Source organism: Heptranchias perlo, chromosome 20, assembly GCF_035084215.1.
Source record: "Heptranchias perlo isolate sHepPer1 chromosome 20, sHepPer1.hap1, whole genome shotgun sequence".
NCBI lineage: Eukaryota > Metazoa > Chordata > Chondrichthyes > Hexanchiformes > Hexanchidae > Heptranchias > Heptranchias perlo.
The window spans coordinates 17,924,549-17,949,896 of record NC_090344.1 but is presented as its reverse complement, the minus strand read 5'-3'; the positions used below and the strand labels follow the sequence as shown (position 1 = coordinate 17,949,896).

The following is a 25,348-nucleotide window of genomic DNA, read 5'->3' as shown; positions in this document are numbered from 1 at the left end:
TTAAAATGAATGGGGCAGTGTGGAAATGAAGTTGTGTAAAGGGCAGAAAACAGAGAGTAGTGGTTAATGGATGTCCTTCAGACTGGAGGGATGTAAATGGTGGTGTCCCCCAGGGTCAGTGTTGGGACCATTGCTCTTCTCAATACAGAGAATGATCTGAGCTTGGGTATGTGGGACACAAGGTGAAAATCTCTAGATGACGCCAAAATTGGCAGCGTGGGGAACTGTGAAGAGGAGTGTCAGTGACGTCATTGTGACGTCCACAGGTTCGTAAACAGGCAGGTGAAGTTTAATGGAGAGAAATGTGACGTCATACATTTTGAGAGGAAGAAAAATGAGATTAAATGGTCAAAGTTTAAAAGTAGAGGAGCAGAGAGACTTCGGGGTGGAAGGTTCTAACTAATGCATTGTCTTATTAATTAACAATTCTGAGAGTCAGCAACTTTAATACCTTATTTAGAAATATATGAGCAAATTCTCTTTCCTCTACCGCACCAGAGTAAACATGCAAGTCCCCCGTGTACACGAGATGAACCCGCTGGATGGAACCTCAGGCGCCCTGAGCTTGATCTCCAATGTCTCCACTCCCGACTGCCCCTTACATCAGTATCCTTTCACTTTTATACCCTGTAGTGATCCATCTCTGTCACTGGAGCTGGAACTTCCCAAATCTGTGGTTTACAAGGGCACATTGCTTGGTTCCCATCAGTTACTTTTCTTCAGTAGCATTTTTATGACCCCTAAACTAGCCTGCTTACTGTTAATTAGAATCAGAGAATCAAATAAATTTACGGCACAGAAAGAGGCCATTCGGCCCGTCGTGTCTGTTCCTGCCGAAATAGAGCTATCCAGCTTCATCCCACTTCCCAGCTCTTGGTCTGTAACCTTGTATGTTATGGCACTTTGAGTATATACCCACGTACCAAGGGTACGGTAGCATAGTGGTTATGTTACTGGGCTAGTAATCCAGAGGCCTGGACTAAAATCCAGAGTCATGAGTTCAAATCCCGCAGCTATTTAATGGAGAAAAATTTAAATTAAATTCAATTAAATAAAAATCTGGAATTAAAATACTAGTATCAGTAACGATGGTCATGAAACTACTGGATTGTCGTAAAAACCCATCTGGTTCACTAATGTCCTTCAGGGAAGGAAGCCTGCTGCCCTTACCCGGTCTGGCCGAGATGTGACTCCAGACCCACAGCAATGTGCTGATTCATAATTGCCCTCTGAAATGGCCTAGCAAGCCACTCAGTTGTAAAATCTCGCTACGAAAAGTCACAATAAGAATAAAACCGGACGGACCACGAGGCACAGGACACGACAACGGCAAAACACCAAGCACAGTCGACCCTGCAAGGTCCTCCTCACGAACATCTGGGGACTTGTGCCAAAATTGGGAGAGCTGTCCCACAGACGAGTCAAGCAACAGCCTGACACAGCCATACTCACAGAATCATATCTTTCAGCCAACGTCCCAGACTCTTCCATCACCATCCCTGGGGATGTCCTGTCCCACCGGCAGGACAGACCCACCAGAGGTGGCGGTACAGTGATATACAGTCGGGAGGGAGTGGCCCTGGGAGTCCTCAACATTGACTCTGGACCCCATGAAATCTCATGGCATCAGGTCAAACATGGGCAAGGAAACCTCCTGCTGATTACCACCGACTGTCCTCCCTCAGCTGATGAATCAGTCCACCTCCATGTTGAACACCACTTGGAGGAAGCACTGAGGGTGGCAAGTGCACAAAATGTTCATCACCAAGAGTGAGCTCGGCAGCACCACGACTGGCCGAGTCCTGAAGGACATAGCTGCAAGACTGGGCCTGCGGCAGGTGGTGAGCGAACCAACATGAGGGAAAAACTGACTTGACCTCGTCCTCACCAATCCACCTGTCGCAAATGCATCTGTCCATGACAGTATTGGTAGGAGTGACCACCGCATAGTCCTCGTGGAGATGAAATCCCGTCTTCGCACTGAGGACACCATCCAACGTGTTGTGTGGCACTACCACCGTGCAAAATGGGATAGATTCAGAACAGATCCAGCAGCTCAAAACTGGGCATCCATGAGGCGCTGTGGGCCATCAGCAGCAGCAGAATTGTATTCCAGCACAATCTGTCACCTCATGGCCCGGCATATTCCTCACTCTACCATTACCAACAAGCCAGGCGATCAACCCTGGTTCAATGAGGAGTGCAGAAAAGCATGCCAGGAGCAGCACCAGGCGTACCTAAAAATGAGGTGCCAACCTGGTGAAGCTACAACTCAGGACGACATGCATGCTAAACAGCGGAAGCCACATGCTATCGACAGAGCTGAGCGATTCCACAACCAACGGATCAGATCAAAGCTCTGCAGTCCTGCCACATCCAGTCGTGAATGGTGGTGGACAATTAAACAACTAACGGGAGGAGGAGGCTCTGCAAACATCCTCATTCTCAATGATGGCAGAGTCCAGCACGTGAGTGCAAAAGACAAGGCTGAAGCATTTGCAACCATCTTCAGCCAGAAGTGCCGAGTGGATAATCCATCTCAGCCTCCTCCCGATATCCCCACCATCACGGAAGCCAGTCTTCGGCCAACTCGATTCACTCCACGTGATATCAAGAAACGGCTGAGTGCACTGGATACAGCAAAGGCTATGGGCCCTGACAACATCCCAGCTGTAGTGCTGAAGTCTTGTGTTCCAGAACTAGCTGCGCCTCTCGCCAAGCTGTTCCAGTACAGCTACAACACTGGCATCCACCCGACAATGTGGAAAATTGCCCAGGTATGTCCTGTCCACAAAAAGCAGGACAAATCTCAATCATCAGCAAAGTGATGGAAGGTGTCGTCGACAGTGCTATCAAGCGGCACTTACTCACCAATAACCTGCTCACTGATGCCCAGTTTGGGTTCCGCCAGGACCACTCGGCTCCAGACCTCATTACAGCGTTGGTCCAAACATGGACAAAAGAGCAGAATTCCAGAGGTGAGGTGAGAGTGACTGCCCTTGACATCAAGGCAGCATTTGACCGAGTGTGGCACCAAGGAGCCCTAGTAAAATTGAAGTCAATGGGAATCAGGGGGAAAACTCTCGAGTGGCTGGATTTATACCTAGCACAAAGGAAGATGGTCGTGGTTGTTGGAGGCCAATCATCTCAGCCCCAGGACATTGCTGCAGGAGTTCCTCAGGGCAGTGTCCTCGGCCCAACCATCTTCAGCTGCTTCATCAATGACCTTCCCTCCATCATAAGGTCAGAAATGGGGATGTTCGCTGATGACTGCACAGTGTTCAGTTCCATTCGCAACCCCTCAGATAATGAAGCAGTCCGAGCCTGCATGCAGCAAGACCTGGACAACATCCAGGCTTGGGCTGATAAGTGGCAAGTAACATTCGCGCCGGATAAGTGCCAGGCAATGACCATCTCCAACAAGAGAGAGTCTAACCACCTCCCCTTGACATTCAACGGCATTACCATAGCCGAATCCCCCACCATCAACATCCTGGGGGTCACCATTGACCAGAAACGTAACTGGACCAGCCATATAAATACTGTGGCTACGAGAGCAGGTCAGAGGCTGGGTATTCTGCAGCGAGTGACTTACCGCCTGACTCCCCAAAGCCTTTCCACCATCTACAAGGCACAAGTCAGGAGTGTGATGGAATACTCTCCACTTGCCTGGATGAGTGCAGCTCCAGCAACACTCAAGAAGCTCGACACCATCCAAGATAAAGCAGCCCGCTTGATTGGCACCCCATCCACCACCCTAAACATTCACTCCCTTCACCACCGGCGCACTGTGGCTGCAGTGTGCACCATCCACAGGATGCACTGCAGCAACTCGCCAAGGCTTCTTCGACAGCACCTCCCAAACCCACGACCTCTACCACCTAGAAGGACAAGGGCAGCAGGCACATGGGAACAACACCACCTGCACGTTCCCCTCCAAGTCACACACCATCCCGACTTGGAAATATATCGCCGTTCCTTCATTGTGGCTGGGTCAAAATCCTGGAACTCCCTTCCTAACAGCATTGTGGGAGAACCGTCACCACACGGACTGCAGCGGTTCAAGAAGGCGGCTCACCACCACCTTCTCGAGGGCAATTAGGGATGGGCAATAAATGCCGGCCTCGCCAGCGACGCCCACATCCCGTGAACGAATAAAAAAAAACTCTTTAAATGCGATGAGGGTGTCCGCCTCGACCACCCTTTCAGGCAGTGTGTTCCAGACACCACAACCCTTGGGTGAAAGTATTTCTCCTCAGCTCCCCACTAATCCTTCTACCAATCACTTTAAATCTATACCCCTGGTTATTAACCTCTCTGTTCAGGGAAATAGGTCCTTCCAATCTACACTATCAATTCCCCTCATAATTTTGTACACGTTAATTAAATCTGCCTTTAGCCTCCTTAGTTCCAAAGAAAACAACCCCAGCCTATCCAATCTTTCCTCTTAGCTAAAATTCTACAGTCCAGGCAACATCCTTGTAAATCTTTCTTGCCTTGTATAAAATGTCCGCTATTTGAAAGTTGTGATATTGATCAAAATCTGCGTTAAGTTTTCTTGCCATTTCTGTCAAGATTTGGAAAAGATCTGCTACCTGACACTTTAAATGTTGCTGACCTTTAACTGAAGCTCACAGTGTCTAAACAGTCACTGTTATCATTGGCCATTTATCTATCTTCTTGTGCTCCATCTCCTTAACAACATTAGCAGATCACAGCATCGTTTCCTTCAAATTAAATCCCAGTGTGAAAAAATGCACAAATTCAAAGCTGAGCAACACGTGCAAGATTGGAAGGAGATTGCGACTGGGGATAATTGGCTTGGATCAGCGATCTCTTCAGCATTAAGACATTCATTATCTGAAAAAAGCACCGAGATGAGATTTTTGTCTACATTTATCAGTACAGAAAAGAAGCAGGGAGTTGAGATCCTTTTCACCTACACGGCACATTCTGTTGGTGGTTCAGACTGTTTTATCTTTGTCTATTTCGCTTGCCCGTTTACTTGTGAATCCAGATACTGGTTGCGTTTCTGGCTATGTTTATCTTTGTGTGTCCATCAGTGCGTTGGTGCACGGATGAATATTTGTGCTTGTGTTTGTTTGTTACATTAAATAAACTAGAGGATCAGACAATTCTCGCTCTGACACTGAAGAACTAATTAAGCAAATTTGACAGCGAAGTGTTGTTTATTGTGATGCTGAAACTAAAAAAATCATAAGAGGTGAAAAAAGGGTAAAAGAGAAAAACTTGTGAGGGAAATTAAGGACAAGTCTCAAGGTTTTTACACGTGTATTAAGAGAAAGAAGGGTGACTAAGAGTAATGTGGGCCCCTTAAAGACAAATGGCGGTGATATTGTAATTGAAAATCAGGAAATGGCAGACCAGCGAAATAATCGCAGAAAAGGATGAGGATAATATACCATAGACACGAGGAAAACTGAAAATAAATCAAGGCGATTCAGTGTAAGTAAAATAATGGTAATGAAGAAAATAATGAGACTAAAGATAGTCATATCTCTAGGATCTGATGGTTACCACCCCAGGGGATTAAAAGGAGTAAGTGAGGAAATTTTACAAGCTTTGGTCATGATCTTTCATACTGTCATGATTCAGGATTTGTTCCATGGATTGAAAAAATGCCAATGTCACTCCATTATTTAGGAAGGGGAGGAGAGATAAAGTAGGAAATTATAAACCTATTAGTCTGATGCCTGTTGTGGGGAAGTTACCCGTATCTGTTATTAGGGAAAGAATGACTGAGCACTTGGATTAATATGAATGGATCAGACAGAGCCAGCATGGATTTGTAAAGGGTAAGTCAAGTCTAACGAAACAAGCTGAAGATTTTGAAGATGTAAATAACGTGGTAGATAATGCAGTGTCTATGGGTGTTATATGTACATTGACTTCAAGAGGCATTCGATAAGGTACCACATAAGAGAGTGTTAAAAACAATGAGAGCGCATGGAAATTAAAGCAACCTATTGACATGGGTAGGGAGTTGGTTTGGAGGTAGCAGACAGAGAGTAGGGATAATGGATCTGCGCTCAAATTGACAGGATGTGATTTGTGGAGTTCCCCAGGGATCTGTACCGGGGCATCAGCTTTTTACTATGTGTATAAATGAGGTAGATGAAGGAATAGAGAGCCGTATATCCAAGTTTGTCGACGACACCAAGTTTGGTGGCACCGTGAGTAGTGCAGATGGGAGCATAAAGTTGCAAAAGGAAATTGATGGATTAAGTGAGTTGGTAAAGCTGTGTCAGATGGAGCTTACATAGAATTACATCGAATGTACATCTCAGAAACAGGCAATTCGGCACAACTAGAGCATACCGGTGTTTATGCTGCAGACGAGCCACCTCCAACCCCTCTTCATCTAGCCCTATGAGCAAACCCGAATATTCCTTTCTCCTCCATGTGATTATTTCGCTTCCCCTTAAATGCATCCATGCTTTTCGCCTTAACTACTCCTTGTGCGAGCGAGTTGCACATTCTAACGACTCTCTGCGTAAATATGGTTCTCTTGAATGTTATTTTGGATTTATTAAACACTATCTTATATTATTAGCCCCAGGTTTTGGAGTCCCTACCACCAAAGTACAAACACCTTATCTACATCTGACCTATCAAACCCTTGCATAATCTTAAAGTACTATATCAGGTCACCCTCAGCCTTCTCGTTTCTATAGATAAGACACCCAGCGTGTTCAAACTTTCAATATGGGAAAGTGTGAGGTCATTCACTTTGGACCTAAGCAAGATCATGAACAGCATTTTCTAAATGGAGAGAAGCAAGCAACTGTGGGGAAGCAGAGATATTTAGGGGTCCAAGTACAGCAATCACTAAAAATCAGTGGACAGGTACAAAAGTAATCAAAAAGGATAATGGAATGTGGGCCTTTATCTCAAGGGAGCTGGAATACAAAGGTGTGGAAGTTATATGCATGCTGAACAGCAGAAGCAACATGATGTAGACAGAGCTAAGCGATTCCACAAACAATGGAAGAGATCCAAGCGGTGCAGTCCTGCCACATCCAGTCGTGAATGGTGGTGTACATTTAAACAACTAACGGGAGGAGGAGGCTCTGTAAACAATTCCATCCTCAATGATGGCAGAGTCCAGCACGTGAGTGCAAAAGACAAGGCTGAAGCGTTTGCAACCATCTTCAGCCAGAAACGCCGAGTGGATGATCCATCTCGGCCTCCTCCCGATATCCCCACCATCACAGAAGCCAGCTTTCAGCCAATTCGATTCACTCCACGTGATATCAAGAAACGGCTGAGTGCACTGGATACAGCAAAGGCTATGGGCCCGAACAACATCCCGGCTGTAGTGCTGAAGACTTGTGCTCCAGAACTAGCCGCGCCTCTAGCCAAGCTGTTCCAGTACAGCTACAACACTGGCATCTACCCGACAAATTAGAAAATTGCCCAGGTATGTCCTGTCCACAAAAAGCTGGACAAATCCAATCCGGCCAATTACCGCCCCATCAGTCCACTCTCAATCATCAGCAAAGTGATGGAAGGTGTTGTCGACAGTGCTATCAAGCGGCACTTACTCACCAATAACCTGCTCACCGATGCTCAGTTTGGGTTCTGCCAGGACCACTCGGCTCCAGAGCACATTACAACCTAAGAGCAAACATGGACAAAAGAGCTGAATTCCAGAGGTGAGGTGAGAGTGACTGTCTTTGACATCAAGCTAGCATTTGACCGAGTGTGGCATCAAGGAGCCCTAGTAAAATTGAAATCAATGGGAATTAGGGGGAAAACTCTCCAGTGGCTGGTGTCATACTTAGCAAAAAGGAAGATGGTGGCGGTTGTTGGAGGCCAATAATCTCAGCCAAAGGATATTGCTGCAGGAGTTCCTCAGGGCAGTGTCCTGGGCCCAACCATCTTCAGCTGCTTCATCAATGACCTTCCCTCAATCATAAGGTCAGAAATGGGGACGTTCGCTGATGATTGCACAGTGTTCAGTTCCATTCGCAACCCCACAGATAATGAAGCAGTCCATGCCTGCATGCAGCAAGACCTGGACAACATGCAGGCTGGGGCTGATAATGGCAAGTAACATTCGCGCCAGATAAGTGCCAGGCAATGACCATCTCCAACAAGAGAGAGCCTAACGACCTCCCCTTGACATTCAATGGCATTACCATCGCCGAATCCCCCACCATCAACATCCTGGGAGTCACCATTGACCAGAAACGTAACTGGACCATCCACATAAATGCTGTGGCTACAAGAGCAGGTCAGAGGCTGGGCATTCTGCCGCGAGTGAATGACCTCCTCACTCACCAAAGCCATCTACAAGGCACAAGTCAGGAGTGTGATGGAATACTCTCCACTTGCCTGGATGAGTGCAGCTCCAACAACACTCAAGAAGCTCGACACCATCCAGGACAAAACAGCCCGCTTGAGTCGCTCCCCATCCACCACCCTAAACATTCACTCCCTTCACCACCGGCGCACTGTGACTGCAGTGTGTACCATCCACAGGATGCACTGCAGCAACTCGCCAAGGCTTCTTCGACAGCACCTCCCAAACCCGCAACCTCTACCACCTAAAAGGACAAGGGCTGCAGGCACATGGGAACAACACCACTTGCACGTCCCCCTCCAAGTCACACACCATCCCGACTTGGAAATATATCGCCGTTCCTTCATCGTTGTTGGGTCAAAATCCTGGAACTCCCTTCCTAACAGCACTGTGGGAGAACCTTCACGACACGGACTGCATCGATTCATGAAGGCGGCTCACCACCACCTTCTCAAGGGCAATTAGGGATGGGCAATAAATGCTGGCCTTGCCAGCGACGCCCACATCCCATGAACGAATAAATTTTTTTTTACAGTTACATAAATTCTGCTGAGACCACATTTAGAGTACTGCATTCAGTTCTGGACACCACGCCTGAGGGAGGAGATATTGGCTTTGGCGGGGGTGCATTGCAGATTCACCAGAATTGACCAGAATGATACCTGGGCTAAAATATTTAAATTATGCGAACAGGTTGCGTGGACAAAGTTTGTATTTCCTTGTGTATAGAAGATTAAGTGATGATGTAATCGAGTTGTTGAAGGTGATTCAATGAGCCAATGATGTGTGTGTGAGCTGTGAAACAGCTTGAAATCCCAATCCTCTCCACCACTGGGGACTGAGTCTTCCAACATACAGGGATTTTTAAGCTTCATTCACATTTTCTGCTCTTCATTTCTCCGACCTGCTTGTTGCGCCTTTCCCTTCAATCCAGGACTTACAGGAAAAACTCGATTCTGCCATCAATCTTCGGGTCACATGGTGAGATTTCAAATAATTGAAATCGACCCTGATCACCCCCAATATCGTCACCTTCACGTTTGACGGATGCAAAGCGGCTTCTATCGCGGTTTGGCTGCACAACTCGTTCAAAGATACTGTCGGTAATTGGAGGGTCTTTCAAGTCTTGGCACGAACATAACAGTTCGCACTGCCGTTTTCCCCAAGACGCTTCAGATTCATGGGGAATGATTTCGGTCTGGCGGTTAAATCCGTTCCCTCTTCACAAATCCGCCTTTGACCCCGTGTCTTTTAGTATTTTTGATAACCGACACTAAATCGGTTTGCCCTGTACTGTACAATACTTTTTAAATATTACAGATAAGCGGAGCACTTGAGCTGTCACAGCTGTGACTTTGACATTTCTCCCTCTCCTCTGGATCTCCCCGACAACTGTCACTAACCACAATCTTCTGACACACTTCTCCATCAGAAAGTTCCGAACCTCGGTTTTCAAATGAAATAACGCCCATCTCTTCAATCAATGACAGCCCAGAGAGAGTTTCTTAGTTTCAGATCCCAATTTCCCCAAATCCTCAAAGTAGCATGAAAATAATTGTCCTTAAGTTAATAATAATAATATAATTAAAAGTTCTTATCGTCTGGGGTTTTGTTTCAGATTCCACGGCTTTTAAATGTCGCTGCGGATGTTAAACGATTCGCCTCTTGGTTGGAGGCTTCTGTGTGGGAAAGATCTCGAAGCGATAATTGAGAGACCGAGGATGAAGCTGTTTGATGGGAGCGCTGGTGACACAGACCGTGCGCGGCTCCAGTGGTGCAATCGGTCAGCGCGCGATATTTCTACAATAATTATACCCTCGAGAAATGCCGAGATTGTGAGTTCCAGCGCCATGTCAATAGTTGAACCTTCCAAACATTTTGACCAGAGTTCAAGATACAACCGGTTCCATAACGCATCGACTTCTTCATGTCCCCATGTGGGCACTGAGGCTCCTCTGGCCTCCCGTCTTGCAACAGCAGGCGAGAGTTTATTTGTTTATGAGGCGAGAGGGGGCGATTGGCGACAGCTGAAATGGTGAAGCGGCCGGCACAACATCTTTAAATCTAAAGAACCAAAAACACAATTCTTCTTTCCGTGAAGCAGGTATTCATCGGTTTGAAGTGTCGTGTAGGGAAAATTCGGGAGGCAAATCTGCTGCCCGTTGTCACGGTGTATCGGGTGAAATTATTCAGCTTTCAATTGTTGATCGGCTGAAATGTCGAGAGGCATTTTCCAGCTCCCGTGTGGAACAAGTTTGGCTTTTGAGCCATTGGGTAAGGTGGGTTTTTTTTTAATTGCTGCTAACGAATGACAATACATTTTGTACAAACAAGAAGAATTGCAAAATCACGAGTTCACTGTCCATGTTTCTGACATCATGTTCAACAGAAACAAGGATTCTCCTCAACACGTTGCTGAAAATTGGAGAAAAGGGATCCTCACCCGAATTGGACATCGACAGGGATAATTCTGAGTCCTACCATGAATCTGTATGATGGAAACGAATTAAGCAGCGCGCCTGAATAGCTCAGTCGGCAGAGCATCAGACTTTTAAAACCGGTAGTGATCTGAGGGTCCAGGGTTCAAGTCCCTGTTCAGGCTAAAAGTTTTAAAACAGCTGGCAAGTTCTGCTTTTCCAGCGGACCGAAAGGAGCAAGAGTTGGCCACACAGTCCCTCGAGCCTGCTTCGCCAATTTGATAAGGTAATCGCTGATCTTCGACCTCAACTCCACTTTCCCGACCTATCCCCATATCCCTTGAGTTCCTTCGTGTCCAACATTCTATCCATCTCAGTTTTGAATCTATTCAATGGCTCAGCATCCACAGCCCTCTGGGGTAGAGAATTGCAATGGTTCACAACCTTCTCAGTGAAGAAAATATTCCTCATCTCTGCACTAAATGGCCGGCCAATTATCTTGAGATTATGACCCTTAGTTTTAGACTCTCCAGCTAGGGGAAACAGCGTCCCAGCATTTAACCTGTCAAGCCCTCTAAGAATGTTATATGTTTCAATGAGATCACCTTATTATTGAAAACTGCAGAGAATATAGCCCATTCCACTCAATCTCTCCTCACAAGACAACCCTCTCATCCCAGGAATCAATCCAGTGATGTTTTGTTGCACCCACTCTCAGGCAAGTGTATCGTTCCGCAGGTAAGGAGATCAAAACTGTACACAGTACTCCAGATGCGGTCTCACCAAACCCTATATAATTACAGCAAGGCTTCCTTATCTTTGTAATCCAACCACCTCGCAATAAAGGGCAACAGACCATTTGCTTTCCGAATTGCTTGCTGCATCTGCATGTTAACTTTCTGTGATCCGTGTACAAGGACACACAAATCCCTCTGAATACCAACATTTCACAGCCTCTCACCTTTGAAAAGATATTCTGCTTTTCTACTCTTCCGAACAAAGTGAATAACCTCACATTTCCCCACGTTATAATTCATCTGCCAACTTCTCGCCCACTCACTTAACCTGTCTGTATCACTTTGCATCCTCTTTGCGTCCTCCTCACAGCTTACTTTCCCACCTAGTTTTGTATCGTCAGCAAACTTGGATACATTACACTCGGTCCCCTCATCTAAGTCATTAATATCGATTGTAAATATCTGAGGCCCAAGCACTGATATTCACGGCACCCCACTAGTTACAACCTGCCAACCCGAAAATGACCTGTTTATTCCGACTTTCTATTTTATGTACATCAACAAATCCTCAATCCATGTTAATATATTACCCACTATCCCATGAGCCCTAATCTTGTCTAACAAACTTTTGTGTGGCACCTTATCGATTACCTTTTGAAAATCCAAATATTCTAGATCCACCGGTTCTCCCTTATCTACCCTGCTATCTACACCCTCAAAACCTCTAATAGAGTTGTCAAACACGATTTCCCTTTCACAAAACCGTGTTGCATGTGCCTAATCATGTTATGATTATCGAAGTGTCCTGTTATCAAGTCCCTAGTAATAGATTCGAACATTTTCCCTCCTACTATTGTCAGGCTAAATAGCTTGTCGTTCCCTGTTTCCTCTCTCCCTCCTTTCTTGAATAGCGGGGTTACTTTTGGTACCTTCCAATCCATGGGGACCTTTCTAGAATTATGGGAACTCTGGAAGATAAAACCAATGCATCCACTATCTCTGCAGCCACCTCTTTTAAAACCCTGGATGTAGGCCACCAGGGCCAATGAATTTGTCAGCTTTTAGTCCCATTAATTCCTCCAGTACTTTTTCATTACTAATCTTATTTGCTTTACGTTCCTCACTCTCATTAGAACTTTGGTTCCCCAATAGTGCTGGTATGATTTTTGTGTCTTCTACTATGACGACAGATACAAAATACTTGTTTAACGTCTCTGCCATTTCCTTATTCTCCAATATAAATTCTCCTGTCTCTGTCTCCAAGGACCCATGTTTACATACGCTAATCTCTTCCTTTAAACATTCTTAAGAACATAATAATATAAGAAATAGGAGCAGGAGTAGGCCAATCGGCCCCTCGAGCCTGCTCCGCCATTCAATAAGATCATGGCTTATCTGATCCTAACCTCAAATCTAAATTCATGTCCAATTTCCTGCCCGCTCCCCGTAACCCCTAATTCCCTTGTAGAAGCTCTTACAATTCATGTTTACATTTCCTGCTGGTTTATCCTCTTTCTATATTCTCCCATTTTAGCAATTTCTTGGTCATCCTTTGCTGATTTCCAAAACCCTCCTAATCCTCAGGCTTACGACTCTTTTTGGGAAAAATATCAGCCTCTTTTAACCGAATTCCATTATTAATTTCACCACTTTTCCGGTGGTGTTTTTAATCCTCAAGCGAATGTAATTTTGTTGAGAAATTATGAATTATTTCTTTAAATGTTCGCCATTGATTATCTACCATCATATTTTTAATCTAATTTCACAAACCGTCTCAGCCAACTCACCCCTCATAACTCCGTTATTGGTGTTGTTTAAATTTAAGACCCTAGTTTCGGACTTGACGACATCATTCTCAAACTCAATCTGAAATTCTATCATATTATGATCATTCTTCCCCATGGGATCATTTACGATAAGATTACTGATTAACCCTGTCTCATTACACAATACTAGATCTAAAATAGCCTGTTCCATTGTTAGTTCCTCGACATATTGATCTAGAAAACAGGCTCGAATGCATTCCATGAACATAAGTCAGCTTATCTTGAGTTGCTAACATGATGTCAGCACGATGGCAAGTATTATGACTGGAAGACAAGGCCAGATCTGCCAGGTGAATTAGATGTTTGCTGCAAACACGGAGAATTAATGAAACCAAGACTTCCCTGCAGAGCAAGGAGTTGGAAAGAAAGATGCTGGGCATTGAGAGGCGAAGGATTTTGTAGATAGCAGGATGAATGGACAAAAGGATCTCAACTCCCTGCTTATTTTCCACACTGATAAATCGAGACAAAAATATCATCTCCGTGCTTCTTTCAGATAATGAATGTCTTAATGCTCAAGAGATCACTGATCCAAGCCAATTATCTCCACTGGCACTCTCCTTCCAATCTTGCACACGTTGCTTAGCTTTGAAATTATGCATTTTTTCACACTGGGATTCAATTTGAAGAAAACGATGCTGTGATCAGCTGGTGTTGTTCAGGAAATGGAGTAAAAGAAGATACACAAAAGGCTAATGATAACAGTGACTGTTCGGACACTGTGATCTACAGTTAAAAGTTCTTCAACATTTAAAGTGTCAGGCAGCAGATCTTTTCCAAATCATGACAGAAATGGCAAGAACATTTCATGTAGACTTTGATCAACAGCACGACTTTCGAACAGGAGGTATTTTACAGAAGGCAAGAAGGTGCATTGTGTATCGCTCTTATGGGTTGTAAAATTGAAGAATGATGGGCTGCTGGCTGTTCAGGCAGGAGCGGTGAAATTGCTAATGTTGATCAGGAGCGAGCTTTGCGCTCAGTCGGGGGAATTTGGTTGGTGCTATTCTGCACAACACCAGGAAAGTCAAGTTCCCTGATCGGGAATCAAATATGGTACCGCGGCGGCGAGAGCTCCGAATCCTCAGCACGAGACCACCAGCGAATCTGCTGCAATTTTCATTCAAGCAAGCAGACCAACGCTGTCTTTCCGACTTGTCCCTTTGAAACTCACGTCACTTTCGCCCTAGACAAGTTGCTCGCACAAAATGGAATTTACTGTTAGAACATGAAAGACTTGTTCAGACAACGACAGCACCAAGTGCGGGTCGGCAGGTACATGAAATGGACAGTGAGGGGAAATATTACCACAAGCTGCTGGTGGAACTGTTTCCATTTCCGAAACGCACGCACCGAATCAGTGCAGCTCCTGGGAAAGGTGCAAGGCAACGCAGGGCTGTCATGTCTCACTTGAAGCAACTGACACACACAAGATTCTGCCATCACCTGCCATCTCCTTCTGTTTCTGTCACTACTTTATCTCCAGCTTCCTCTGCTCCTCCAGATGCCGGTGAAATAGATGTTCAAAGCAAATACTACGACTCAACGAGAATAAAACCTTAACTGGAAAGCAGGAGAGGGGAAGAATGATGCTGCGCATTGAGAGACGATGGATTTTGCAGATACCTGGATAAATAGACACAACGACCTAATCTCCCAGCTTCTTCGGATACTGAATATCTTAATGCTCAAGAGATGTTCTCACTGCCCCAGGCCCATTATCTCCAGTCGCATCTCCCACCAATCTTGCATATGTTGCTTCGCTCTGAAATTGTGCATTTTTTCACACTGGGATTCCATTTGATGAAAACATTGCTGTGATCAGCTCGTGTTGTTAAGGAGACGGAGCACAAGAAGATACATAAAACGCCAATGATAACAGTAACTGTTCAGACACTGTGAGCTACAGTTAAAGTCGGCAACATTTAAAGTGTCAGGTAGCAGATCTTTTCCAAATCTTGACAGAAATGGCAAGAAAAAGGAACGCGGACTTTGATCAATGTCACGACTTTCAAATAGCAGACATTTTGTACAAGGCAAGAAAGATTTGCAAGGATGTTGCCTGGACTGTAGAATTTTAGCCAAGCGGAAAGAATGGATAGGCTGGGGATGTTTTCTTTGGAACAGAAGAGGCTGAATGCAGATTTAATTGAGTTGTACAAAATTATGAGGGGCCTAGTGTGGATTGGAAGGACCCATTTCCCTTCACAGAGAGGATAATAACCAGGGGCATAGATTTAAAGTGATTGGTAGGAGGATTAGTGGGGAGCTGAGGAGAAATTCTTTCGCCCAAGGGTTGTGGGGTCTGCAACTCACTGCCTGAAAGGATGGTAGAGGCGGACACCCTCATCGCATTTAAAGAGTACGTGGGTATGTATTTGAAGTGCTGTAAACTATAAGGCGACAGACCAAGAGCTGGAAAGTGGGATTCAGCTGGATAGCTCTTTTTCGGCTGGCACAGACACGATGGCCTCTTTCTGTGCCGTAAATTCCTTTGATTCCATGATTCTAATTAACAGTAAGCAGGGTAGTTCAGGGGTCATGGGGACGCTTCTGAAGAAAAATAACTGCTGGGAACCAAGCAATGTGTTCTTGTAAACTGCAGACTATGGAAGTTCCAGCTCCAGTGACAGGGATTGGTCACTACAGTGTATAAAAGTGACGGGATACTGATGTAAGGGGCAGTCGGGACTGGAGACACTGGAGATCAAGCTCAGGGTGCCTGAGGTTCCATCCAGCGGGATCATCTCGTGTACAGGGGGACTTACATGTTTACTCTGGTACGGTAGATGGAAGAGAATTTGCTCATATATTTCTTAATAAGGTATTAAAGTTGCTGACTCTCAGACTTGTTAATTAATAAGACAATGCATTAGTTAGAACCTTCCATCCCTAAGACTCTCTGCTCCTCTACTTTAAAACTGTGACCATTTAATTTACATTTAATCTCATTTTTCTTCCTCTCAAAATGTATCACGTCACATTTCTCTCCATTAAACTTCACCTGCCTGTTTCCGAACCTGTGGACGTCATAATGAAGTCACTGACTCCTCTTCACAGTTCCCCACACTGCCAATTTTGGCGTCATCTAGAGATTTTCACTGTGTGTCCCACATACACAAGCTGAGATCATTCTCTGTATTGAGAAGAGCAATGGTCCCAACACTGACCCTGGGGGACACCACTGTTTATATCTGTCCTGTCTGAAGAACATCCATTAACAACTACTCTCTGTTTTCTGCCCTTCACACAACTTCCTACCCACACTGCTTCATTCATTTTAATACCGTGAGTCTTATTTTTATCAACAAGCCTCTTGTCCGGCATCTTATCAAACACCTTTTCACAATCCATCGACACAACATTCCCTTTATCAATGGACTTGAGTTAGCTAAAATAATCCATGATGGCTGTTCTTAATTAATGTGTTTTTCTAACAAATGTTGAAATGTTTGCTCCACCTCATCTGGTTTCATCTGTTTCAAGCCACAACAGAAAGGTCAAGTTTTCTCCTGGAGCTTAAGATAAATTAATTTTTAAAAATGATGCTTCAGACAATGACGGACATCTGGGCTTAGACCCGCCCATTCGGTGCCGCAACTCACGCCCCTCACACACTCCGATTGGTTGGAGGACCAACTGTCCGCTCATCCCTCCAGTCAATTTACCATAAGACCTTAGAGATAGAAGCAGGAATAGGTCATTCGGCCCCTCGAGCCTGCTCAGCCTTTCAATGAGATCATGGTTGATCTGATTTTTACCTCAACTCCACTTTCCCGCCCGTTCCCCATATCCTTTAACTCCCTTGCTGATCAAAAATTTGTCTAACTTAGCCTTGAATGTATTCAATGACTCAGCCTCCACAGTTCATTGGGTAAAGAATTCCAAAGATTCACGGCCCTCTGGGAGAAGAAATTTCTGTCTAAAACGGGCGAAACCTTATTCTGAGACTATGTCCCCTAGTTTTAGATTCCCTCATGAGGGGTAACATCCTCTCAGTATCTACCCTATCGAGTCCCATCAGAATCTTGTATGTTTCAATAAGATCTCCTCTCCTTCTTCAAAACTCCACTGAGTATAGACCCAGCCTGTTCAATCTTTCCTCATAAGACAACCCTTCCATACCCGGAATCAACCGAGTGAACCTTATCTGAACTGCCTCCAATGCAAGTATACCCTTCCTTAAATAAGGTCACCAGAACTGTACGCAGTACTCCAGATGTGGTCTCAGCAGCACCCTGTACAGTTGTAGCATGACTTCCCTGCTTTTATACTCCAACCCCCTCGAAATAAACGCCAATATTCTGTTTGCCTTCCGGATTACCTGTTGCACCTATATGTTGACTTTTTGTGTTTCATGCAAGAGGACCACCAGATCCCTCTGTACCGAAACATTTTGGAGTATTTCTCCATTCAAATAATATTTTGCTTTTTTATTTTTTCCTCCCAAAGTGGATGAATTCACATTTTCCCACATTATATTCCATCTGACAAATTTTTGCCCATTCGCTTAACCTGTCAGCATCCCTTCGCAGACACTTTGTATCCTCATCGCAACTTGCTTTTCCACCTATCTTTGTATCGTCAGCAAATTTGGCCACAAGACACTTTGTTCCTTCATCCAAGTCATTGATACATATTGGAAATAGTTGAGGCCCCAGCACTGATCCCTGCGGCACCTCACTAGTTATTGGAAATTCCTATAAATTTACCACCAGGACGGGGTTAATGGTGAGACTGGCGGTCCTGAGGTGCAGTTGGAAAATAAACCTTAATTGAACCCGTCAGTTGCAATATTTAATAAAACAAATTTGATAAAAGTTACCGAAAAAAATATTTTCTGGAGTTCACCAAAGTGTGGGGAGGGTGGGCGCGTCAACGCTGTGTGTTTGTGCCGGTTAAAATGGCACGAAGGGCTGGGGTTTCAGTTTATTTTCTAATCCTTGGTCCAAACGCGCTCTCCCTGCTTCCAATCGATTTCCTTTTCGGCCAGATATTAAGACCATCAATGGCGGCTGCATCACCCAGCATGCTGCGCGGTACAGATTGTGCCCTATCTGAATCAGTGGAGCACAGTGCGCAGGCGCAGTATGTATCATTATCGGGCAGCGTGTCCTGAGCATGCGCGGCCAGTCGAGGCTGCGGGAGGAGCGCGTTCGGTGCAGGTGAGAGGATCGGAGCAAGAGGATCAATAAACCCCGGGGCCCGGGTCCGGGCTCAGGCTTCACAAACCCCGAGTGCGGCCCCAGACCTGAATATAAAACAGTGAACATTATCCCCCCTCACTACCCGCCGGTTTCCGGTTTCTCCCGTTTCGCTCCGGACCAACTCTCAACAAAAGGCCGCGGACCCGCGCATGCGCGGTGTAAACTGGGAATTCTCAGGGAGCGTCTGTAAATGAAGGAGAAATGGTGATCGGTCAGGGAGCGTCTTTAAATGAAGGAGAAATGGTGAACGGTCAGGGAGAGTCTGTAAATGAAGCAGAAATGGTGATCGGTCAGGGAGAGTCTGTAAATGAAGCAGAAATGGTGATCGGTCAGGGAGAGTCTGTAAATGAAGGAGAAATGGTGATCTCTGCATCCAGGGAGCTCTAGCTTTGGAGGCCGTTCCATTCCTCCTCGTGGGGATCTGTCTGCTCTGTACCCAAAGCAACTCCTCCTTCAAGGCCTCCCATTGTTCAATTACTGTTTTGTTGCCAATTTTTGATTCCAATCCACCTGGACAAGATCCCTTTTTAACTCACTGGAATTAGCCCTCCTCCAGTTAAGTATTTTCCCATTTGTTTGTTCCTTGTCCTTTTCCGTAACTATTCTAACCCTAATGAGATTATGATCACTGCTGCCCCACTGAAATATGCTCCACCTGCCCCACTTCATTCTCCACACCGAGCCCACTGCTGTACTCACATTCGCTCTCTCACATTCACTCTCTCACATTCACTCTCTCACATTCACTCTCTCACATTCACTCTCTCACATTCACTCTCTCACATTCACTCTCTCACATTCGCTCTCTCACATTCACCCTCTCACATTCACCCTCTCACATTCACCCTCTCACATTCACCCTCTCACATTCACTCTCTCACATTCACTCTCTCACATTCACATTCACCCTCTGTCACATTCACTCTCACGCTCACTCTCACATTCCCACATTCACCCACTGTCACATTCACTCTCTCACGCTCTCTCACCCTTTTGCTCATGGTTTTGGGACACTGAAAGGTGATGCGATGGGTTTGGATTTCACCACAGTGTGTGGGACGGGGATTTACATCTTTGTAGGAAAAAGAGAGGAAAGAATGTTCCATAGAAACTAGAATTGTCTGTTCTGAATTTGTATCCTCTACTTACAGTGATAACTTTTATAACCTTTTACAGGGTATGAGAAGGGGAGGATTTGCAGAGGGAAACTCAAACCAAAGATCACGTCAAATCTGACAGTCACTCGATTCATCAGGACCTGAATATCAACGGCCTCTGTTCTGTCTGTGGGAGATTTCAAGCATCAGTGTGAGTGGAAAAGCACCGAGTGAGAGTGTTCCAGTGCACTGACTGTGGAAAGAGCTTTAACCAGTGACACAGCCTGAAAAATCACCGCACCATTCACAGCGGGGAGAAACCGTACACGTGCTCTGTGTGTGGACGAGGCTTCGACTGATCGTCCAACCTGGAGAGACACAAGGACACCCGGACCACGGAGAAACCGTGGAAATGTGGGGACTGTGGGAAGGGATTCAATTACCCGTCAGAGCTGGAAACTCATCGACACAGTCACACTGGGGAGAGGCCATTCACCTGCTCCGTGTGTAAGAAAAGATTCACTCAGTCATCCAACCTGCTGAGACACCAGCGAGTTCACACTGATGAGAGACCTTTTAAATGTTCTGACTGTGAGAGGAGCTTTAAAAGCAAAATTAATCTGCTGAGACATCAAAGCGCTCACACTGGGGAGAGGCCGTTCTCCTGTTCCTTGTGTAAGAAGAGATTTACTCGGTCATCCCACCTGATGGCACACCAGCGAGTTCACACTGAGGAGAGGCCGTTCTCCTGCTCTGTGTGTGGGAAGAGATTCACTCAGTCCTCCACCCTGCTGATACACCAACGAGTTCACACTGGGGAGAGGCCGTTCTCTTGCTGTGTGTGTGGGAAGAGATTCACTCAGTCATCCAACCTGCTGATACACCAGCGACTTCACTCCGACGAGAGACCTTTTAAATGTTCTGACTGTGAGAAGAGATTTAAAAGCAAAATTAATCTGCTGACGCACAAACGCACTCACACTGGGGAGAGGCCGTTCTCCTGCTCCGTGTGTCAGAAGAGATTTACTCGGTCATCCCACCTGTTGAGACACCAGCGAGTTCACACTGGGGAGAGGCCGTTCTCCTGCTCCGTGTGTGGGAAGAGATTCACTCAGTCATCCAACCTGCTGATACACCAGCGACTTCACTCAGATGAGACACCTTTTAAATGTTCCGTCTGTGAGAAGAGGTTTAAAAGCAAAATTAATCTGCTGACACACCAACGCACTCACACTGGGGAGAGGCCATTCTCCTGCTCTGTGTGTAAGAAGAGATTTAATCGTTCATACACCCTGCTGAGACACCAGCGAGTTCACACTGATAAGAGACCTTTTAAATGTTCTGACTGTGAGATGAGGTTTAAAAGCAAAAGGAATCTGCTGACACACCAACGTACTCACCCTGGGGAGAGACTTTTTAAATGTTCTGACTGTGAGAAGGGCTTTAAAAGCACAAATGATCTCCTGAAACACCAACACTCACACTGGGGAGAGACTGTTCACCTGCTCTGTGTGTGGGAAGGGATTCACTAATTCATCTCATCTTCTGAGACATCAACTTATTCACACTATTGAGTGACCTTTTAATTCACTGACTGTGAGAAGAGCTTTAAAAGCAGAAATGAACTGCTGACACATCAACACATGCCCATTGGGGAGAGACTGTTCACCTGCTCCGTGTGTGGGAAGGGATTCACTCAGTCATCACACGTGCTGAGACACCAGCGAGTTCACATATGACTGCAGGGGTTGGATTCTGCTGTTCATCACATCCAGGACTGAACCATGTTCATTCTGACAGTTGGGGTTTGTTTCTGCTGATGTTAATAACCCCTATAACTGGGCTGGAGTTTAATTTTCTTGATACATGTTAAATAAATCAGCTTAGTTTCAAATACCTTGTAGATTTTGGTCTTTCCCACCTGAGTGTTTAGCATCACCTGACTGGAGCTCAGAAAGGACAATCTGGGGGGAGGATCGTCCGGTGGGAACAGAACTTCAGCCTGGACACAGTCCTTCAGGGCCACACTGAGAGGGGCAAATGGCACTTTGGTCTTTCTCGTCTCTCTTCCCTGACAGCAAAGTCGCCGTGCGGGTTAATCTTGAGGCGTGTAAGAAATGTGTCCCAGCCGCTCCCTTTTATGGTTCAGGGCTCCTCGGAACGGAACAGAAGGCTCCTGTACAATGGTGTTTCGAGTCAGGAAGAACAAGAACAATGTGTAAGGATGAACCCATTAACAGATATAATTTAGTATAATTATAATCAATAGGAGAAGTAGAATGAAATGTACCATGAATCTGTGTGTCTTTTAATGTAAACTGTACTGTGTATTAATATAGTATGAACCATGTAACGTGTATTCAATAAGAAAGTGCTGGTGGGCAGAGAAGGATGCATGATGGTTATTATAGTCAAGTTTGCAGTTAAAACTAATAGAATGCTGATAACATTAAAGTGGGAATGAACAGACGATGGGTAAATCAGAGGCACTAAGGGAGGATGTGCTGGAATAGCATAATGTCTAAAAGACATGTCGATAAAGGGACTGAAGGTTAATTAAATCAAGGAGTCACGCCGGCTTAGGCCTCTCTATCTCGAGCCTCCACAAGCTAGTGAATAGAAGTCTGTTTATACAAACGGTTCTGTGAAGGCTGGCAATGTAAACTCTAAGATAAGGTACTGTTAAGTCTGTAACAACAAGACACGGATGGTACCGGGAGTTATGCTTGGAATGTAACTTCTGAAGGTTGAGAGACATGAATAATGGTGAGGCTGAGAGATGTGGATGTGATAGTGAACTGCCACATTGACTGAAAATGGGGATAAGAAGAGACCTCAAAATCTGAGGAAGGCGCACAAGATTCTGGCAAGGAAGAAGAGAACTCTTCAGTCAACAGATCACAGCGAGAGAGAGAGAGAGACCGCACCGTAGTCACTTGGAGGGATACTTCCGAGGTTTCAAGGAACAGACTGTGACTTTTTCTCTTTTTTAAGTATCACCTTTTTTGTACTAATTGTGATGTGCTTAATAAATCTGTTTTGCCTTCATTCACAATACCAGTACCAGTGGTGATCTTGCTGTTGTCAGGAACCAGTCCTTAGATTGGATTAGATTATAATCCTGAAAATAGTGGTTTAAATCCTACAATTGACGACCACGAAGGGACTATTTCTGACAACAGCCAAAACCTGGTATTACTGGATATAGGGTAACCAGAGAACCATGGAAAAGATACAGCACAGAAGGGGGCCATTCGGCCCATCGTGTCCGCGTCGGCTCGAAGAACAACCAGTTGCCCATTCTAATCCCACCTTCCAGCACCTGGTCCATAGCCCTGCAGCTTACAGCACTTTCGGTGCAGGTACAGGTACTTTTTAAAAGAGTTGAGGGTCCCTGCCTCTACCACCAATTCAGGCAGGGAATTCCAAACACCCACCACCCTCTGGGTAAAAAAGTTTTTCCTCATGTCCCCTCTAATCCTTCTGCCAATCATCTTAAATCTATGTCCTCTAGTTCTTGACCTCTCCACTAGGGGAAACAGATACTTCCTGTCGACTCAATCCAGTCCCCTCATCATTTTGTAAAACTCAATCAAGTCTCCCCTCAGCCTCCTTTGCTCCAAGAAAAACAACCCCAGCCTATCCAATCTCTCCTCATAGCTGCAATTTACAAACCCTGGCAACATTCTTCTAAATCTTCCCTGCACTCTCTCCAGAGCAATTACATCCTTCCTGTACTGTGGTGACCAGAACGTCTCACAATATTCCAGCTGTGGCCTTACCAGCATTTTATACAATTCCATCATTACATCCCTGCTTATGTATTCTATACCTTGGCTGATAACGGAGAGCATTCCATATGCCTTCTTCACAACCTTATCTACCTGTACTGCCGCATTCAGGGACCTGTGCACATGCACTCCATGGTATCTCACTTCCTCTCCCCCTCTCAATATATTCCCGTTTACTGCGTATTCCCTTTTACTGTTTGCCCTCCCTAAGTGCATTATCTCACACTTCTCCGGGTTGAACTGCATTTGCCACTTTTCCGCCCATTCCACTAACCCATTCATATCTTCTTGGAGTCTGCAGCTATCCTCTTCACTATCAGCTACACGGTCAATTTGTGTGTCGTCTGCAATTTGCTAATCATGCCCCCTACATTCAAGTCCAAATCATTAATGTGCACCACAAACAGCAAGGGACCCAACACTGTGCCCTGCGGCACACCACTGGAAATGGACTTCCATTCGCAAAGACATCCATCGAATTATAAGCTTTGTTTCCTGTTACTGAGCCAATTTTGGATCTAATTCACCACATTTCCCTGTATCCAATGGGCTTTTACTTTTCTGACCAGTCTGCCACGTGGGACCTTGTCAAATGCCTTACTACAATCCATGTCGACAACATCCAACAGCACTACCCTCATCAATCCTCCTTGTCACTTCCTCAAAGAATTCAATCAGATTTGTAAGGCATGACCTTCCCTGAACAAATCCATGCTGACTATCCCTGATTAAACCATGCCTTTCCAAGTGACAGTTTATCCCATCTCTCAGTATTGATTCGAATAGTTTGCCCACCACCGAGGTAAGACTGACCGGCCAATAATTGTTCAGCCTTTCCCTCGTATCCTTTTTAAACCATGGTACTACGTTTGCAGTCTTCCAGTCCTCCGGTACCTCCCCTGTATCTAGTGAGGATTGGAAAATGATCCTCAGAGCATCCGCTATTTCCTCCCTGGCTTCCTTCAATAGCCGAGGAAACAATCCATCCGGCCCTGGTGACTTATCAACTTTCAAGGATTCCAGTCCCTCTAGTACTTCCTCTCTCGTTATGTTTACCTTATCCAATATTTCACAACTCTCCTCTTCAACTACTACGTCCAGATCATCCTGTTCCTTTGTGAATACGGAGACAAAATATTCATTTAAATCCCTACCCACATCCTCTGCTTCTACACACAAGTTACCCTTATCATCCCTGATAGGTCCCACCTTTTCCTTCGCTATCCTCTTGTTCTTAATGTACTGATAAAACATCTTTGGGTTTTCTTTAATCTTACCAGCTAATATTTTTTCATGCCCTCCCTTTGCTTTCCTTATTTCCTTTTTTACGTCATCCCTGTACTTTCCATACTCCCCTAGGCTTTCTGTAGTATTTTGTTTTCTGTGACAGTCATATGCTTTCTTTTTCTGCTTTATCTTGCCCTGTATACTTCTAGACAACCAGGGGGCTCTAAATTTGGCAGTGTCACCCTTTTCTTTGAGGGGACGTGTCTGCATTGCACCCATAGAATTTCACTTTTTAGTGCCTCCCACTGGCTTGCCACTGATTTCTCCTCAAGTAGTTGTGTCCAGTCCACTTCTGCCAAATCACCTCTTAGAGCTGTAAAATTTGCCTTCCCCAAATTTAAAACGTTTACTCCTGATTTAACTTTGTCCTTTTCCATAATAATGCTAAAACTACCTGAATTATGGTCACTATCCCCAATATAGTCACCCACTGTCACTTCACCCACTTGTCCATCTTCATTTCCCATCTAGACTAAATCTAGAATTGCATCCCCTCTTGTTGGGCTTGTCACGTACTGGCTAAAAAAGTTCTCCTGGACACCGATCAAGAATTTTGCGCCCTCTGTGCCCCTCACGCTGTTTGAATCCCAGTTGATGTTAGGATAGTTGAAGTCCCCGACTATTATTGCCCTCTTGTTTTTGCACTCAGAAATTTGCCGA

The 25,348-nt window shown here is 45.3% G+C and overlaps 1 non-coding gene across 1 annotated transcript; it reads left to right on the top strand.

The window, feature by feature from the left end:
* The first annotated feature begins 10,843 nt into the window (after positions 1-10,843).
* Positions 10,844-10,928, top strand: trnak-uuu (transfer RNA lysine (anticodon UUU)). Its single transcript is given in 2 exon segments — positions 10,844-10,880; positions 10,893-10,928. It is a non-coding gene; the product is annotated as a tRNA-Lys (tRNA).
* Positions 10,929-25,348: the final 14,420 nt, after the last annotated feature.